The sequence below is a fragment of the Geospiza fortis genome, unplaced genomic scaffold, assembly GCF_000277835.1.
Source record: "Geospiza fortis unplaced genomic scaffold, GeoFor_1.0 scaffold258, whole genome shotgun sequence".
Lineage (NCBI taxonomy): Eukaryota > Metazoa > Chordata > Aves > Passeriformes > Thraupidae > Geospiza > Geospiza fortis.
Genome location: NW_005054602.1, coordinates 328367 through 334366, shown reverse-complemented (window position 1 = coordinate 334366; position 6000 = coordinate 328367).

The window sequence follows — 6000 nt, the reverse complement described above, 5'->3', positions numbered from 1 at the left end:
AACACTAAGTTTTGAGTTATAATGGTGGTGAAGGGAGTCTGTAAAGTGCAAATTCACATTACTGGAGTATTGTATGTGTTATAATGATTCATAGTTAGCAAAAGACCATGGCTTGCCTCAATCCTGCATAGCTGCTGTTACACTTTTGTTTTCCCTGATATTTTAGACTTTTTAGCAGCTGTCATTAATCATGCGGTTGAACAGTGTGAGAGCTAGTTGGAAACAGGTGGTGCATGCTCCAAATATCTTGAGATACAAATGATGGTCAACAGTGTTGTTACTGAAATGTAGATATTTGTGCCAGCTTGCGTTGGTTTTGCTTCAGCAGACCTTCTGTATTCTTTGCTGTGGAGAAGTATGTACAAAGCATTCAAAAATGAATTTAGGCATAAAATGTTGCTGAAACATCAATTTATTTTGCATTGCTAAGGCTGTACAAAACCAGCATAGAATTTGCTGGCTTTATTGTAGAAGGTATGGATTAAAGCAGCAGCAGAATGTCACAACTCTCAGCTGAAAGACAGCTTTGTATGGAGCATTTCATTTAGCTGCAATTCCCATTCCAAATATTCCCATGTCCAGTCAATGTGTGTGTAACTGGGAGATACACTTGCATAGCACAGTGATATCTTTTACAAGCAGGTACTTTGGAAAGGCTCAAACTTCAGGCAGGATCTGGTATTTTGTACCTTATTTAATTTGCAATCGTCTATCCTGTAGCACAACATTAGTTTTTTGTCTTAAATCTGTTTGCAAATAGAGCCTTGTAAAGTTGCAGCTAAAAGTGCATCGTTTTAAGTGTTCTGTAATTGAAGACTTTAGAGAAGAAGAAAATTGAGGCAATTAATTGGACCTCCTTAATTGAATCTGTGGCTGAAAGACTCTGATTAAACCTTTTCAAAATATTATCCTGTGTCTCTGTACAATGTTGTTTTGCTATTCAAGTAAATGAGGGTTGATTCAGAGCTTTCTTTTTAAACAAAGTCCCTAGACCATGAAGCTGGCTAAAATAAATGTAGACATTTGGTTTTCATTAGTGCTGTAACTGAAACAAAAACATTTTAATGACTGATCCCAGAGTGTTTTGAGGTTTGTGCAACTTTGCTAGGAAGGTATTTAAACTGTAGTATCAGTTGCAAGTTGGCCATAAGCCAGCATTTCAAAGCTGTTTCAAAGCAAGATGTTGGGTTTCCAGTGTGTTACAAAACAGGAAAACTTTGAGAGGGGAGAAGTACTGGAAGGTAATTACAATAAAATTTGCACTGAAATGAAATTATCTGCTAAAAGGAGACAGTGATAATGTTCATGCTGTACTACAGCCTGCTGCTTTGTTAAAGAGATGTTTCAGTTATTTGGAAAGAAACATGATTCTGAGCTTTAATACTTACATTTACAAAGAATTAACTTTGCCCAAGAAATAATGTGCATTTTTTAGGTGGGCTTTTGGTATCATAAACTTGCACAAAATGAGATCCTGCTTCTAAGGGAAAGAATGTATTGGTTACAAGATCTAATTTAAAAAGTACTTTTTGGGAAAATATTTAGGTTGGTCTTGAAAAATGATGGCAGTGAAATTGGACAAACATTATCGTGTGGTCTTGGTCTTGGACAAATAAAATCATCAATAGCTTTGCATTTGTGGGAGAAGCTGGAGATTGTTAAAGTGCTGTAAGATGAAGATTGCTTATTCTGTATCATGTTGTAGTCACAATAATGTCTTGGGGCAAACCTGCAGAAATTGTTGAAATGTTCTGGGTGATCAGGGGTCAGTCAGGGAGGCAAGGACTGGATATCAAGAGCTTCATTGTGGCCAGACTGCATTCTTGTGGGTGCTGCTTGGCTTGGGTACCAAAAGTACTGTTTACCAGAATAGTCTTAGTTTTTTGGTGTTTCTGTTTTATTTTTTGTCCTCATGGTTGATTTGGGCCTAAGTGGCAATTAGAAAAAGACTTCAGATGACTTCATTTAAAATATTAGAAATGGGAGCTATTTGAGCTAGGGAAAATGACCACTTCTAGCAAAAAACTCCAGAACTCAGATGGAATTACAGAAAGGTTCATCTGAGCAAGTTTGAATTTTGATGGGTTCTTTTGCATAGTTATAACCTTAGTGATTTGTCTGTAGTTGACAAAAACCAGGTGTTCTTAAAAAAATCCCTCTGTCTTAAGCAAGAAGCAGAGATCTGAAAGTTTCATCCCAGTTTTCCAGTTGGTAAACGCTCCAGTTGGAGTGTTTATACTCCACTTTATATATTCACCTTCTAGGCATAGTGTTCTTATGTAGAGATTTTGCGTATCATGAAGGTTTTATTTGAATGCCTGAATTAAAGATTTTTACAAATGTCAAATAATGAAAAGTTGCTGTCCTTCTGGGATGGGTCAGAAAGGCAGTTTACCTTTCCTCTTCTCCCATATTCTGTCTGCAGGATATTACTTTGATGGTTTCACTGTTGGGATGTTCTAGCTGAATTGTCCCATCTCCTAAAGCTTGTGGAGAATATTGTGTATTTACACCTTCATGTTCTGCAAATGGAAATAAAGGAACAGATGCAAATGAATGTTTACTTAGGTTCCTTTAGCTATAGATTAGAAATATATTCACATTAAAGTTGGTTTTGCTAAGCCATGTAATAGTCATTTGACCACAACATCATAATAGAGGTAAAAAATTTTGCTAAAGATACCTTGCCTCAGCTGAAGATTTTGGTAGTACCAGTTTTGTGTTGTTCTACACCTGAGAAGGAACAATTTGTCATAATTCAGTTTAAGATAACTTCTTTTTGTGATCCTAAAATGCTAGAAGCTCATCTGTAATTACACTGTTCTTTGAAACCACTTCAGTCAGTTTTCCTTTTTTTTTATACCTTTCCCCATTCTAATAGTCATTAGAGGTTCTAAAAAATATTACTTTCAAGTCTAATTTTAGAACTTAATTTCCTGAGAATGTTTAGTTGAGTTTTACTACTATTTGGTAGCACCATAGTCTTGGTGTACTGAAAGGAAATACTAACTTGGTGCTTGTACTAACATGAAGAGAAACATCTGATCTAGCCCAAGGCATTAAAAACTTATTAGAAAGGGAAGAGCTGTTCAGTACCACTTCACTGTACCATTTATTCACTACTTTTTTTGATATTGTGGTAGTTTGAGGAGAGATGAGATGGAGATTCAGCAGAAGACTGAATAACTCTGAGAAGGCAGAAAGAAGCAAAATCCTTATTTGTACAAAACCCATCGGAGTGCTGGGTATGTATAGGAGCAGTGAAGTTTTTTGCAAGTGTGGAGGAACAGAATAAGCTGGAGGAGAATGCACCATTATAAAGCTGGAGAAAAGGCAAGTTGAGGAAGAATGTGGAATCTTACTGTCTCAGAGGGTGTGAAGTTATTTGAGCCAGAGGCATGAAAAGCTTAACGTGTTAAACAGCAGACATTCACCTCTCTTCTAATAGTTCTTTGGTTGGCATTGGTAGTTTGGGCAGCTAAAATTTCCTGACAACCATAAAAATTTACAGTGCACTAAACTGCCATATTCCATGGTTAGCATCACGCAGCAGGGAATTTTAAAGGCTGATTGATTTCAAAGACATTAAGGTGCCAAATTTAGATTTTTATCGAATGTTCTTTTGTCAGGAGCAAACAACTTGCTTTGCTTCGGCTGTATTTCTCTCCACTTTTAGGCTGCAACTGGGAGCAATATTCTTTCTAACAAGACTCCTGAGCATGGAGCTGCAGTAAGAGCAGCAACGTCTGCCTGTAATAAGGTTTTGCTCTCTTTCCTGCTTTGTTTTTTTTTTCCTCCATATGCCAAATGCCTGGTGGCTTCATGTAGCTGAATCCTGCTCAAAGCATGTGAAGTATGGGGAAGAAAATGAAGGTGCTGTGTGCAAACCCAGGAGATGCAGGCAACTGAGGGGGGAAAGAATGTAAGGTGGGAATATAAATTGTGAGGTCAGGAATGTGTGAGGCTCTTAAGTCTTTGAGACTATGAGGACAGAGTTTTCCCAGTTCTGATGAACCTCTCTGTGTGGTTATTCTCTATATAACTTTTACTAAGTAGTAGTAGTAAGCAGGGGAAATAAATTCTCTAAGTTCAGTGTCTTTTGATATGGATGGGCTTTTTTTCCACTCTATACCTGGGAAAGTCAGAATAACAGGAGTGTTGTTTTTACTAGAGGAAATTAGGATGGAGGGCAGATGAAAATTCTGTGATTGGGAATTGGTTTCTTGATGCTGATGGAGAAGAAAAGCAGGGACTTGGGGAAAGATGCTACAGTACTGATAAGGATGCTTACTTGGAGAGAAGGACCAGAGGAATCAGTCAAGAACAATGATGGAGAGGTCTTGGGTGGCTGTTGCATTAAAGGTAAATTTTTACAAATACATTAACTGACTTTTAAATAACAACATTCAAATGAGCCATCATTATCTCTAAAGAACTGGAAACAGCAAAGTTGAATATATGGGATTTGAAAGACTATTAAGTAACTGAGGAATCTTTTTACTGAATCTTTGTTATTTTCATTGTTCTGCTTGTAATTATTGTTATGTCTGATTCGACTCCGTTAAAAAGCAGGTAGAACAATTAAATTATTTAAAATATAGTGCAGACGTAAGTGCAGCCTGCTGGAGAAGTGCAGACCTAATGGATGTGCTTGGGTGGGATGGAAGCTGGGCACAGGCTGTGGAGGGTGAGGTCCTGCAGCAGGGGAGGGTGTGCCACTAAAATTACATCAATGCTTCACTTAAACATCGATCCTATCAGTGGAAGCAAAACAATTTCTGTGTGATTCATGGAATTGTTGACTTGGTGGGATTTTTTCCTTTGGTTTACCTCATTGCTTGGGTGAGTAATTAACATGGTCGTAGGAGTACTTACTTGAAATTTGGAATTAACCCTTTTTCATTTGATGAAAGAAGTACTTTGTCTGGGTGAAGATACTGGCATGGTTTTTCTGTAGAAATGGAAAATTTATAGTTTTTAGGTGACAGAACTGGGGGTGAAAGTTGCAGATAAAACTTGCATATGTGTGCTTTCCTGTTCCCATGTTTACATTACCCCCTCAACATCTCTAAAGGGCCAGTGGCTGAAAATATTTACATTCTACTTGTCCAAGCAGAACTGCACCTATATAATAATACCTAAATATTTGAGAGGTACTGTGTGTTCATGTAAGCCTTGACAGTTTTAGTCATTTAATTGCAAAGTAGTTCTATGATGGGGAAAGCAGCATCCAGCATTAACTACTTCTACAAATTTATTTGCTTTGTAGAAATGCAAAAATTGCAGTTCTTTGTTTATAAGAGGCATAGTTTGTAGATCAGACAATTTGGTTCCATGGTGCAGAACTGATGATGCAGAGATAGGACCTCTGCCATGTCTGAAACCTACCTTAAAAATGTCATAGACTCCAAAAGTTAAACATTATTCAAGCATTATTTTTAAAAAATCATAGTTCTGGACTTACAGCTCAAATGACTCCTAGGGAAAGCATTCACTACAGAGTTGTCCATTTTGTGGTAATCATACTTTTATCTGAAGAATCAGATGTTTTGTTGGTTTTGAGGCTTATAAAGTTCTTATTTTGTGGATTGAGTCAGCACAATCATTCCTATATTTCAATCACAGAAATGTTAATACCTACAGTTGTTTACACTACAATGTGTAGTATTATAGCTGCTTTCTATGACAGACATGATTTCATGAGCTGCAGAAAGCAGGAATGCCTTTTCTATTCCATAAACAGATATGCTTCAGTATTGCTAGTGTTTTCTCCTAACCTGATAAATATTGGAGAGAACTCTGTTATTTCTGTGTTGATTTACATGTGATTTCTCCTCCTAAAGGTGCATGCCTGTCTAAAAACATGCAAATGAAACTAACCTGTCTTTAAAATCCACAAGAAAAGAGACTTCTGGCTCACTTTTCTCCAGCAAGGAGATTCTTAGTTTTTCTTGTTGAGTGTTTAGTTTCAGAGGTCCACTACTGCCACTGATGACATTC